The following is a 14,507-nucleotide window of genomic DNA, read 5'->3' as shown; positions in this document are numbered from 1 at the left end:
TCATAGCTGTGCTGTGGTCCCCGAGCGCCGCATGTACATGCCGGCACGATAGCTCAGTCTGGCTTTAGCTGTCGCAGCTGTCGCACGCTCCTCAAGTTTGCTCCGTGAACGTTCAGTGCTTACACCAGTGTTTTCGTGTTTCGTGCTCGTTTATTGACGTTTTGCACGTGGATTAAGCGTTATCAATTGAGCATTTGGTCTTCGTTCGTGTCATCTTTCTACGTAGTGCCGTTGGGATTTCGGCGTTGTCCGAGATTTCTTCGCTGCAGAACACCATGGCAAACTCCGTGAGAAAAAACACCGTGATTTTCACCTTCGACAAGTACACCCGTCGAGTACAGCCCTCTGCACTTGAAATACGCGACTGGATTACAGAGGTAATTGGCCTTCATTCTGAATCTGTTCATACCATGCAGCTAGACTCTGATGAATACTGCATTTTTGTAAAGTTTAACGATTCCGGGAGTGTAGACCGCTTTCTGGCAAAATTTGGTTATGAAACGGAATTTATACACCGTGATGGTACTAAAAGTACTGTCAAACTCCGGAATTCCGAGTCTGTAATTAGGAATGTTAGGGTTTTGAATATTCCCATAGAAGTAGACAACTCGAAAATTAAAGATGTCCTTTCAAAGTATGGGGTTGTCAGGCAAATAGTCAACGAAAGGTGGGCTTCGCATTTCAAGCTGCAGTGCTTTAACGGCATTCGCTCCGTGGAGATGGAAGTGAAGGCAAACATTCCCTCCCACATCTTTGTTGACGGGCGCAAGGCGCATGTTATGTACTCAGGGCAAACCCCTACATGTCATGTATGTAACGAGTCTGGTCACCTCCGTCAGGAATGCCCTCGCCGTGTTTTTGTGCTAACAAATAACCTTACGCAACGCCGGAAATTAACACTCAACGATTTGTTGCCAGCAAGTAATACAACAGAGCCGGCGGCTGTCGTGGATCCTGTTACTACCTCTGAAAATGTTGCACTTAATGTTAATGACTTTCCGTCTTTAAAACCTGCATTAACTGCTGAAATTCCGTCCCGTGACAGCGAGATTCCCCCTAAAAAGCGTCCTCTAGGGGACACTGAAAAAATGTTGATGAGGAATCTTCCTGTGAAACACCCGTTGCCAGGAGGCCGAAGCCCAGTCCTGAAGATCTGTTGGAAGTGGAAAAAGGAGATGGAATGCAGGTCGATGTGGCTTCCACTTCCGCACAAGGACTTATACCGCCACGAACAGATAGTGACGCAGCTGGCAGTGACCTTTCACGGAAATGTGACCCTGAGCCTGAGGTCACGGCTGAAATAACAGCATCAAGTGCACAACCCATACAGTGCGAACAGTACGAGGAAGTACCAAGTAAACAACTTGCTGACTCCGAAGCGCAACTCCGCGCCGAAGGAGTAAATAAACAAGCATCACCGCCTCGCCAGCAAGACAACACAACAGACACCACGCCGGAACCAAGTATTGACGACTCGCAAGCCACGGCCGTTGCCCCATTCAGCCACCGCCGGCGGCTGCGACCGACACCGGGTCTTGCTGTCACGCGTCATCAAGCGAAAGCCACACCAGAGAAGAAAGACATCAAGAAAAAGAATATTAAATATGAAGTCATCAGGGCCAACACTGACGAGGAGAAAGAAAATGGCCACAGTGACTTATAGCAATGCATTGTCAGGATTTCAGGATACTTTTCTTCTCAAGCTCTTTGTTTAAAAGAAGTGCAAATTTTTCTAGGAAGTTAGTACATGTAATGGGCACACAGCTTGTAAAGATCGTGCCTTGTAGGGAAGCACGTTGCTGCTATAATCATACCGATCCTCATCCCAAATAGCTTCTTCTGGTATGTCTGTGATGCAAGCTTATAGCATTACTACTTTTAACATTAATAAAATACAGTCACCCTTGAAATTGGCAGCACTAAAAGAATTCTTGTACCACTCCGGGACAGATATCGCGTTGCTACAAGAAGTTGCAATAGCGGAATTTCGGATCCCAGGCTTTTTTGAAATTGTTAATGTTTCTACGGAAGCCAATATCGGTACAGCCATTCTTACAAGGGAAGGCATTCCGGTGACTGAAATCGAACGACTAGAATCAGGAAGAGCCATAGGCATAAAAATTTTCGATGTGACAGTGCTTAACCTTTACGCCCCATCAGAAAATTCCCACAAATTGGATCGTGCGAAGTTTTTTCAAGATGAACTGATTTATTTATTGAGGAAAAATCCGTGTTCTCTTATACTAGGTGGAGATTTTAACTGTGTTTTAAACCAGAAAGATCAACATCCCAACTTAAACTGCTCGCCACAGTTAAAAAAGTTAGTAAGTGATCTACACCTTAAGGATGTGTGGGAACTTCAGCACCCGACGTCAGTCGGGTTCACGTATATAACCAGCCACTCCCGCAGCAGACTAGATAGAATTTACGTGTCACCAAATTTGCAAAATTATTTATAAACGTTGAAACTATTCCCGTGTATTTTAGCGATCACAGTACACTTTTAACTTGCTTTAATTTAAGTGTACAGCCAACCCGTCGATTCAGAGGCCAATGGAATTTAAATATCTCTGTTTTAACTGACGAAGAACTGGAACAGGAAATAAGAGTAGCGTGGACTATGTGCCTCCGCACAGTAGACAAGCACCTAACAGTCATTGACTGGTGGACTAGGAGGGCTAAACCAAGACTGCGGAAAGTTTTCATGCAGTATAGTGCAGCGAGGCACAGGGAGTTGAGGAATACAATGGAGTTTTATTATAAAGGCCCATGATGACGTAATTCGTCTGAATGATATCAAAAAAATAAAAGCCAAGTTATTAAGCATTAAACGGCAACAGATGGAGGGACTCAAAATTAAATCGAAAGCCACATCAGTCGTAGCAGATGAAATAGCTTCTCTGTATCACTTGGTGCGGCATGCTAAAAACAGACGTCTAACTTTAATTGATGAAGTCCAGACGCATACGCCAGAGGCTCACATGCCAGAAACAAATACTGGACGAAGTCCACAGGTACTATGAAACCTTATATGCCCCTACCACAGTGGAAGATGCAGCTCTCGAGGACTTTCTCACTATTTTAGGTCCACAATTGTCGGGAACAGACAACGCTGGCATCCTGTCACCTATTACTAAAGATGAAGTGCATGAGGCAGTGCGTAACTCATCTCCCAAAAAATCTCCGGCACTTGATGGCCTCCCTGTGGAGTTTTATGCCCGCTACTGGTCTATAATTGGGGACAAGATCACTTCCATGGCAAATGAGGTCCTGAACGGAAAACCGGTCCCTGCAGAGTTTAAGGAAAGTAAAACAGTACTGATTCCTAAGAGTAAAGGCAAAACCAACTTAAACAATTTTCGGCCTCTTTCGCTACTAAATTCTGATTACAAAATAATTTCGCGTATCATCAACAAAAGACTCTCTGCCTTTACCAACAAAATATTGAGTCATCATCAATCTTGTTCTCCGACCAGAACGATATTCGAAAGTCTATCTGCATACAGAAACGTCATTGCAATTACCTCAGTGACAAGTATAAAATGTGCGTTAATCTTTATAGATTTCAACAAAGCTTTTGACCGCGTTAGTCATAGATACCTCTTTGCGACGCTGTCAAGAATGGCTTTCCACCCCCAGATTGTGAGCATGCTAAGGAATATTGCAACAGGTATAAATGCGAAAATAGCAATCAATGGCCAAACATCTAAACCTATACAGATAAGGTGAGGGGTTCCACAGGGCAGTCCCTTATCTATGTTTTTATTTTCCGTATCTTTAGAGCCCTTCCTCCGCACTGTCCACGCAAGATTAACAGGCATAACATTGAGTGGTGAGAAAACTGTCATACGAGCTTATGCTGATGACGTGGGCTTTGTAATAAGGAATAAGGAGACAGTTACACTGGAAAGAGAAATCCAAAGGTATTGTATAGCGTCGGGAGCGACAGCAAATGAAAACAAAAGTCAAATATTGAATCTACGGGACCTAGATCACTTTCGACTGGCATGGGCAAAACAAGACAACAAACATAAAACTTTGGGAATAACCTTAATGGCATGTCCGATGCGGATGGCTGCTTTTAACTGGACGGAAACTAGGAGGAAAGTTCATGGTGCTGTAATGGAGAACATCCATCGAACTATGGACCTGGTGCAAAAAGTCAGATTCATCAACTCCTGCGTTTTGTCTAAAGCGTATTTCTGCGCAGGTATTTCCAATCCCTAAACTAGTAGCGAAAGGGATCATGTCCACTGTTACCAATTATTTATGGCGAGGAGACATATTCAGGGTTGGTGCGACTGCCGTTATACTGGATGTCAGAAACGGGGGCCTCGGTTTGGTGGATATTCGCAATAAAGCGTTTGCTCTGTTCCTCAAACGGACTTTCCATATACTCAGAGAACTTCCACAATGTATAACCGCAAAGCTCTTTGAGGCTGTGACACCCCATAGCCTGCAAGCACCGATTGATGTGCGAAGGATTAATGCCCGTCTGCAGTATGTGAGGAACTTTTTCCTCGAAGCAAGTTATCTTAGTAACGAAATCAGAAGCAACACACGTATCACAGCGCGCGACATCATACTTGAAAGGAAGTTAAATGAGGGTAGAAACAAAATTGAAACGAAATTCCCAAATTGTGACTGGAAAGCTGTATGCCGGAACATCAACTATGCCGGGCTATCTACAGACGCTATTTCCGCATGGTACAAAACAGTTAATAATGTCATCAGCACCAACGAGAGACTATATGGAATCGGTTTAAACCAGACACACCTTTGTGGAAAATGCAATCAGGTGGATACACTCAGCCACAGATTCACCTGTGGTGGCAATTTGCATAACTGGAATTGGATCAGGCAACAAATCGCTTTTCTCACCAGATCCTCTACGGAATATATAACGCCATCGCTCCTCCTGAGACCAGACGTGACATACTTTCCGAAATTAAAAACTAACGCCATTAGCTGGTTATTGGGAAAATATGTTATTTATGTCATCCACACACTTGGGTCAGACAACGAGAAAGAATTACGCGTTTACATGAAGTGTGAATCTGCAAAAATCAGCACGTATCGCAACCACAAGAAGCACTACGGCAACATGCTGAAGATCATTTTTGAAAGAATGGGTGTTGGTTAAATATGTGGAACCACTACAACACCTTGAACGAGAACGAACAGAAGAAAATTAAAAGTCACTTGGTTTCTTATTATTATTTACTATTACCTTGCTTCCGGAACATTTTTTTTTCAAAACATTTTGTTCAAAATGACTCGTGTTCGACTTCCAAAGTATTTGTGTGATTCGAGAAGAATTGTTAAGTTTTTTTTTTATCAGTGTTCAGTTTCTACTCAGACAAGAGGTTTCTTTGTCTTTCTTACATCGGAGAATGGGAATATTGTGTTAAGATTTCTGCACACTTAGTGCTATGACCCAACAGGGAACATGAAAAAGGGGTGGAAGGGGTTTGGGCCTCGACGCACTGGCAGTGCCGTGAACAGACCCCACTGCTAGTGCGGCGTGTACCACGCCCTGACCATCCTAAAAATACAAATAAATAAATAAATAAATAAATAAAAAATAAAAAATAAATAAAAAATAAAAATAAAATAAAGTGGTTAACATAAATTGGATTGCTGAAAAAAAAAGGATGGATAAAAAAAGTGGGGAAAAAAAGCGTGTTCAGTCAGAGGGTTAGCTACCCTCTGTAATAAAAAAACTGAGTTAACCCATCAACGACGAACTTAAACGGGTGTCTTACGACGTCCGCCCCGAGCAGATGCAACGAACGAAAGTGAACAAAATGAGATTTTTTTTTTTTAAAAAAAGAGCGCCGCGTGTACCAGGCGAGGTGTGCTGCCTATGAGCGCAGAAGAGGGAGAGCGACTCAGGGGAGCCAAATACTCCAGTAGTTACATGCATGTGGGATACGCTGATTAAAATTTTATATGTATACGAGGTTATTTACAGCATTTTCAGCACAGAAAAAGGTCATTCCTACAGATGAAGAATGAATGTGAGTAAATGAATGCTATTGGTTGTGTCTATCGTTACTGAAACTTTTCAGCTGGTGATCGTCTTACGTAACTTCTCGTAAATTGGGTCTATTAAGTAGATTTTTTAAATTTATTACGAACAGTCAGACATTGCTATATTCTTTCGATCACTATCTTGTGGAGCTGTGGCGCTACAGAACCATTGTGGGAAGCTTTTCGCACAGCTGAGAGATTGGTAGAGCACATACAGTATCAGATAAAAAAATATCCTGATATTTATTAGTAGATATTAATGTGGGAATATCCTTACCTTTGCCTTACTGAAGACTTTAAATGTGATAGGTACGCTTCCAGTGTGGTGTCTGAACGCCTGTGGAAGGATGGAAGCCAAATCTTCCTCAAGAAATGAAACCAGAGAAGGTGGAGATCTGGAGCGAAGTCGACGTTCTGACTCCTCCCAGAAATGCTCCAGATGGTTCAAGTCAGGACTCAGGGCAGGCCAGTTCATTTCAGAAATGTCGTTGTCCACAAACCATTGTGAGCCGTGGCAGGCTCAGGCTATGCGTTGGATTAAACCTTTGTTGCTATACTGTGTGTAGCCTCCCGCGGTTATCACAGTTATGCCGTTATCCTGTCTTTCCGCGGGTGGCAGCAGCAGTGTGTATCGATATCCGCACCTTGGACTACCTTTGACCTGCCGCTTATAGTTTCCAGCTGGGCTGTGTGCGGGCATTTGGTCGGTTGGCGTGGAGCAGCGAGGAAATCTCCGCGGCGCCTAGTTTGGCTGAGCCCGCTGGTGGCCTCTATGTGGTGTCGGAGTGTGTGGCGCTGTTCCAATTGCTACGAGGTTCGTGGCTCACCGACCCCGGACATGAAAGTTGAGTTTTGACTTAATCCACCAGCAAGTCACGACTGTTCACATTGTGTCGTTTGGAGTTCGTGGTCGGCTGTTGGGATATTCCCGCGAGCAGCACCGTGTGTTTTCAAGTTGGCAAATTTTAGTCATCCTCCAGTGGAGTTTAACTGTACTTGTTTATTTGAATTGCAGTGCCCCAGCGGAATCTTCTGCCTTGTAGCCGTTAACGTTCCGGTTACCTGCCCTGACCATTGACGTAAATCCAACGTCCAGCACGGTGTTACTTTGACAGATCAATGTGTAATTAGTTGTGGGCGCCAATACCTTGTACGTTGTTCCATTGAACTCCCTGTTGTGTGCTGGTCGGGTAAAACGGAGGTTATCCTTCTGGTGGGTCCATTGACTGTCTGTCGGTTTGGTAGTCGTCGGATCGACAACGATTGGGCTGACTGCCTGTCCCACCTAAGCGACCGTTAGTGTTTGAATTCCAGGCCGACCCTCGGAACCTCTGAGCCCCCTTGAGTGCACCGCCATTTCTTGTTTATTCTTGTTGTTTGTACTTGTATGCCTTCTAGCCGATTTTTAGATTAAGGTTGTTTTGCCCTTAAGGGGTCAGATTGTTTGGACCTTCGGCCGATTTTGAATTAAAGTTGTTCTGCTCTTAAGGTGTTAGATGGTTTGGGCCTTCAGCCTAATTTAAGAACTGTTTTACGTAAAGCCTTTGGCATTTTTTTTAAATTAATTTATTGAGCCTTAAGTGTTGGGCCTTCGGACGATTATGAATTTAAGTTGTTTGCTCTTAAAGTGTCAGATTCTTTGGGCCTTCAGGCTAATTAAGGAACTGTTTTTAGATAAGGCCTTGCCTTTTAAATTTCTGATTTTGATTGAGCTTTAAGTTATTGGCTTTCAGCCGTTTTTAAATTAAAGTGGTGTTGCCATTAATGCATGAGATTGTACTGCGCATTCAGCCGCTAATTAAGTTCCAGAACTGAAGCTGTGTTTTTTTTTTTTAAATTTCTTGCCTCTTGTAATGTTTGATCAAATAAAAGGTTGATTGTTCGAGTGTAACTGACAGCCGCTTATTTTGGCCCCTTTCCACAACTTGTGCCACCTGTCCTGTCCTGCGGGTTTAGCAGGGCGTCTCACGTTGCTCCACAGATGCAGATTTGTGACAGGCTACACTATCGGCCCGAGACAATCATCGCCTCCGAACTGTTCCCCTACTGTATGCGGAATACAATGCTGTAAAATTTGTACATATCCTTCCGCATTTGGCGTTTTCTTAAGCGCTGTAAGAGAATCACACCCTAAGAACGAAAAACAGTCCCACACCGTAACACCACCTCCTGTGTACTTCAATGTCGTCACTACACATGATGAAAGGTGACGTCCTCCAGGCATTCGACAAATCCAAACTCTTCTCTTGGTTTTCCATAGGGTACAGAGTGATGATGCCTCCAAATTGCTCGTTTCCAGGTATCCACTACCCAGTGGCGGCGCTCTTTACACCACCACAAGTCTCTCTTAGTACTCACTACAGAAAAATGGGGCTGATGAGAAGCTGCTCTGCCTCTGTAAAAACAGTTTTTTAATTCCCTATGCACAATCATTCCGCAAGTAGGACTGATGGTAGTACTTTAGAACTCACGACTGATTCCTCCTGTCGATTTCGTGCAAATTTTTACAGCCACCTTCCGCAATTCTGGAGGGTCCCTCTCCATCAGTTCATGTGGTCTGCCTGGTTTTATGCAGCTGCAGTTGTTCCTTGGCGTTTCTATTTGACTATTACGTCGCAAAAAGTCATCGTTGACAGCTTTAGAAGAACTGATATGTCCCTAATGGATTTGTTACTCGGGTGACTCCAAAGATTAGTACACCTTCTTAGTCACTCAACTCTCCTGACCGTTCCACTTTGGTGTTGGTGCTTCTATACAGACAAAACAATACTATCCGCCTCCTTTTATACTGGTAGGTCCGCCTTTCGATGCGACTAGCGGTAAATTTCGCATTAAATGGGGTGTCCGGATCCTTTTGATCAGGTAGTGTACGTAGAATGGAATGGGAGTTTAATCATCTAATACTGATAACGTCATGAACATCTCACAGAGTAAGATTAATATCGGACTGATACTTCATTGTCTAACACTTCCCGTTAGTGAATATTATTTAGTTCTATGTGGAAAGAGAAATTTTGGGCAAAAGTGAAGGTTTCTTCTAATTAAGTACGTTACAATTTTCATCTGTTGTTTCTTCCTTGAGTTTACTCTGTCTTATCCAACATTATTATACAAAAACTCGAATGTTATGATTGCTCCTGAGAAAAACCGTCGTGATGAAGTCGTGTATTCGTCTTTAAGCTAGGAGATCTGTAATAGATAGTTGTGGCTGCCATACCATAATTAGGTTTCTACACAACATGCTACGTATTAGATACTGCCAAGTGATCCACAGCAGTTCATTGAGCAGACAGAAGAAACTTAATAATGGTGTTCCACAGGCTTCACTTTCGGCATCAGTTGTGTTCAAATTTTATAAATATGATGTCCCTGAAATAGAGTCAAGGAATATGCGGACAATCCGATTTTGGTCACTAAATAGAGAAGTTGAAGCAACTGAAGAGATGTTTTCTACAGATCGAAATACAATGCATGAAAACTACAAAAAAAGAAGATTAACACCAAATCCAACGAAAACCGAAGTCCGCCGCTTTCAACTTAACAACCGAATCACCAGTCCAAGGCTGAACGTCACTGTTAATGGTTGAGCACTCCACCACCCAAGACTTAGGAGTAATTTCTTGATAGAATCTGGTCCTGCCAAAAACACACAGAAAACGCCGCAGCAAGACTGATATCGCGTAGTAACACCAAAAACTAGGAGGTACCTCCTGGGGCGCAAGAGCTACAGATCTACGATGTGCTCCTTTACGACTCGTGTACTCTGCTGCCGAATGCTGTGCTCCAGTGCGGCTTAATAGGCCACAGGTGAGAAAACTAGTTGTTCAGCTAAATACACTGCTGTCCACTAAAATTACTACACCACGAAGATGACGTGCTACAGAGGCGAAATTTAACCGACAGGAAAAAGATACTATAGTATGCAAATGATTAGCTCTTCAGAGCATTCACACAATATTGGCGCCTGTGGCGAAACCTACAACCTGCTGACATGAGGGAAGTTTCCAACCGATTTCTCATACACACACAGCAGTTGACCGACGTTGCCAGGTGAAACGGTGTTGTGATGCCTCGTGTAAGGAGGAGAAATGCGTACCATCACGTTTCCGACTTTGATAAAGGTCGGATTGTAGCCTATCGCGATTGCGATTTATCGTATCGCGACATTGATGCTCGCGTTGGTCGACGGATCCCAATGGCCTCGTATCTCTAGCAGTGGAGATGACATGCATCTTATCCTCATGGCTGTAACGGATCGTGCAGCCACGTCTCGATCCCTGAGTCAAGAGATGGGGTTTTTCCAAGACAGCAACCATCTGCACGAATAGTTCGACGACGTTTGCAGCAGCATGGATTATCAGCTCGGAGACCATGGCTCCGGTTACCCCTGACGCTGCATCACAGGAGCGCATGCGATGGTGTACTCAATGACGAACCTGGATACACGAATGGCAAAACGTCATTTTTTCGGATGAATCCCGGTTCTGTTTACAGCATCATGATGGTCGCATCCGTGTTAGGCGACATCGCGGTGAACGCACATTGGAAGCGTGTATTCGTCATCGCCATACTGGCGTATCATCCGGCTTGATGGTATGGGTTGACATTGGTTACACGTCTCGGTCACCTCTTGTGCGCATTGACGGCACTTCGAACAGTGGACGTTACATTTCAGATGTGTTACGACCCGTGGCTTTACCCTTCATTCGATCCCTGCGAAACCCTACATTTCAGCAGGATAAAGCACGACCGTATGTTGCAGGTCCTGTACGGGCCATTCTGGATACAGAAAATGTTCGACTGCTGCCCTGGCCAGCACATTCTCCAGATCTCTCACCAATTGAAAACGTCTGGTCAATGGTGGCCGAGCAACTGGCTCGTCACAATACACCAGTCACTACTCTCGATGAACTGTGGCATCGTGTTGAAGCTGCATGGGCAACTGTACCTGTACACCTCTGTTTGACTCAATGCCCAGGTGTATCAAGGCCGTTGTTACGGCCAGAGGAAGTTGTCTGGGTACTGATTTCTCAGGATCTATGCACCCAAATCGCGCGAAGATGTAATCACACGTCAGTTCTAGTATAAAATATTTGTCCAATGAATACCCGTTTATCATCTGCATTTCTTCTTGGCCTAGCAATTTTAATGGCCAGTAGTGTACATCAGTGAGGACAATAACAGGTTGGATAGGATTTACTCCTCTTCACTGGTTACCACTATTAATCACCAGATCTTTGCAGATTTGATGACCTTCTGAAGGAACATGAAAAATTGATTGTAACCGCCAAGCTCCCAATTCACTACGACGTGCCTGCAACTAGAATCAGACTATTAAAATACAAGCAGTTACCTGCCGAATTAGAAGAATCGTGCAAGCAGTGAATATCAACACGAGCAGGAAGTGGTAGGAAACTTAGAACAGCGTTGCCTATGAGAATATTAGTACTCATAAGACCTGATAGAAGACCAGCCGGAATGGAAGTACCCCGACATGCTTAACCCGCCCGGATAGCAGAGCTGTCTAATGCACGGCTTTCCGGAATGGGAAAGAGCGCCTTGTCCCCGGCACGAACCCGCCCGGCGGACTTGTGTCGAGGGCCGGTGAGCTGTCTAGTGTGTGGATGGTTTTTAGGCGGTTTTCCATCTGCCTCGGCGAATGTGGGCTGGTTCCCTTTACTGTACCACGCAAACGTAGGGGTTACACTCGTCTGTTATGAGACGTTCCCTGGGGGCGTCCATCGGGGGCTGAACCGCACAATAACCCTGTGTTCGATGTGGGGCAGCGGAGGGGTGAAGTGGACTGCGATAGTCGTCGTGGGGTTGTGGACCACTGCCGCTTAGGCGGGGACGGAGCCTCTCCGTCGTTTCTAGGTCCCCGGTTAACACACAACATACAACATACAACCCCGAGATGCTTGGAAGACAATTAATATGGTTTGTGCATTCAATGACATCTGTGCAGAAAACCTCCATCGAAGGGGAAAGGTTTCATTTTCTCAACGCGACTCTGGAAATGGACCTCAGACCGTCAAACACCTTTAACGAGTTGTAGTAGACGAGCTTATTCAGCAAATCTACAAGATTTCTTTCAAGTGACAGAGGCAGCAGCCCTTGAATGGATTAAAAACTTAAATACTATTTTGTAGGTTTAATGTTTTAATTATACTTACTTTGTAAAATTATACAATTTATGTATGCTAGTTACACTTCAGTATTTATTTGCATACTATAAGTAAATAAATAATCATACAATTTTTTTTTACATATGATGCTACTTCACTCAACAAATGCCGCAGATAATGTATAATTCATCCCCTAAATACAGTGCAAATATCTGACAAACACTTGATCGTAATGGAGAATGACAGAGAAGAATAAAATGGTTTTATACCTCAACGAGATAATGGTTTGCATTTCAGAACTTATTTTACCGTACAGCCAGGGTGCCCACTGCATGGTACTTACAGTGCAAAAATGTGATTTATTTTGTTTCAGTTTGTTATCAGTTTTCCGACCAGTTTAAGAGGCCCATCACGACTTCCTCTCCTATGTCACTCTCTTCATCTCAGAATAGCTCTTACACCTTACGTGCTCAGCCATTTGTTGTATATATTTTAGTACCACATTGAAGATGAAGGGAAAAGAAACGCAAAATGTATTTAAACTTCACTAATTTTAGTTCCACATTTACTAAAAACGAAAATATGCAGTTAAATAATGCGATTCGTTGTACGCATGGCTGAAATACACGAAAACGCGAATTTTGAAGCAGAGCACATTGTAGATGGTTATCGGCTTCAAACTCCTCAAATGACCTGTCTTGTTTTTGGAATCTAACCAGTGCAAATGTTTCGGGTGGACAGGTATATGTCGTCGTAGACAGGAACTGAGGTAGTATCGCAGTGGTCTCAGTCCGACATTTTTGTCAACCACTATATGATTTTATACTTAAAATGCCTCTACCTTGTCTCATACATGTTCATAACCTGAAGTGTGTTAAAAAAGCTGACAGTCATCAATTATTAATTTTTCAAAGGAAAAATAAATAAATCTTGATGGGGTCAGCTGAAAAACATTTTGATGTATCCTCTTTTTTCGTACAATAGCGTTCATGTCACACATTCAGCAGTTTATGATTAATATCAACAGTTCGCACAGAGGTTCGCATTTGCATCGACGCAGCCATCTTGTTGTTACTGGAAAGATGCAAACAAACCTTTTTATACTTAAAATCTTTCCTTGAACTAACTGTTCATACTTTTTCAGAAATTACTACACGCCTGCTAGTATTAATAGCTGATCTCACTTAGTTGCAACATTTACAAATATCTTGATCAGACAGAACATTATCACCGCCGACCTACTATCGATATATAGCAGTCCAGGCGACAGCAGCGTCACCTGGCGATTAATGATTGCTAGTCAGACACGCGCGCTGTGCATGCAGTATCAGTGAGCATGTTGTCCATGCATAGAATGGGGAAGGCGTGCGATTTATCTGAGTTTGACAAAGGGCAAATTGTGATAGCCCGGAGGTTCGGCACGAGCATTTCTGAAACTGCATGACTTGTCAGGTGTTCGAGGAGGGTTGCGGTGAGTGTCTTCAACACGTGGTGAAAACAAGGTGAAACAATGTCCCGACCTCATGAAGTTGGGCGGCCACCCCTTACTATAGATGTCAGGCGTCGCAAGCTGGGCAGACAGGTAAAACAGGACAGGCGGCGAACTGTGACGGAACTTACATCAGACATAAATGCTCGGCAGAGTAAAAGTGTGTCTGAACATACGATGCACGGAACACTCTTAACGATAGGTCTCCGCAGCTGACGACCAGTGCTTGTGCCAATGTTAACATCAGGACATTGGCAACTACGACTACAATGGCCACGTTGCATGGTCTGATGAACCCCGATGCCTTCTCCATCGTGCCAATGGGAGGGCGCCTCTCCATCGTCTTCCAGGGGAACATCTCCTTGACACCTATACTGCAGGACGGAGACAAGCTGGCGGTGGCTCCATTACGCTCTGAAGAACAGTCACTTGGACAACCATGGGTCCAGTGGAGCTCGTGCGAGGCACCATGACGGCCAAGGAGTATCATACACTGATTGCAGACCACGTACATCCCTTCATGCCGATTATGTTTCCCGACGGCAGTGGCGTTTTTCATCAAGATAATCCGCCATGTCACAAGGCCAGGAGTGCGATAGAGTGGTTCGAGCAACACATTCGCGAGTTACAGTTGGTGCTGGCCCCCAAAATCGCTAGATATGAAGCCAACCGAACACATCTGGTATGTGATTGAACGTGGCGTGAAGTTCGTTGCCCTCTCCCCGAAATTTACGGGAATTAAGTCACTTGTGTGTACAGCTGTGGAGCCAATTCCCCCAGCGCCCTAACAAGGCCTCACTGCTTCCTTGATACGACGCACTGCCGCTGTTATCTGTGCCAAAGGTTAACATACCGGCTGT

At 44.1% G+C, this 14,507-nt stretch overlaps 1 protein-coding gene across 1 annotated transcript in view; it reads right to left on the bottom strand.

Annotated features, from left to right (window-relative positions):
* The window catches only part of LOC124775442 (Down syndrome cell adhesion molecule-like protein Dscam2), a 139,940-nt gene that overhangs the window by 57,493 nt on the left and 67,940 nt on the right, over positions 1 to 14,507 (bottom strand). The gene's annotated exons all lie outside the window — the stretch shown is intronic.

Source organism: Schistocerca piceifrons, chromosome 2, assembly GCF_021461385.2.
Source record: "Schistocerca piceifrons isolate TAMUIC-IGC-003096 chromosome 2, iqSchPice1.1, whole genome shotgun sequence".
In the NCBI taxonomy this organism is placed as follows: Eukaryota; Metazoa; Arthropoda; class Insecta; order Orthoptera; family Acrididae; genus Schistocerca; species Schistocerca piceifrons.
The sequence above is the reverse complement of the archived record's forward strand: the minus strand, read 5'-3'. Positions and strand labels throughout refer to the sequence as shown.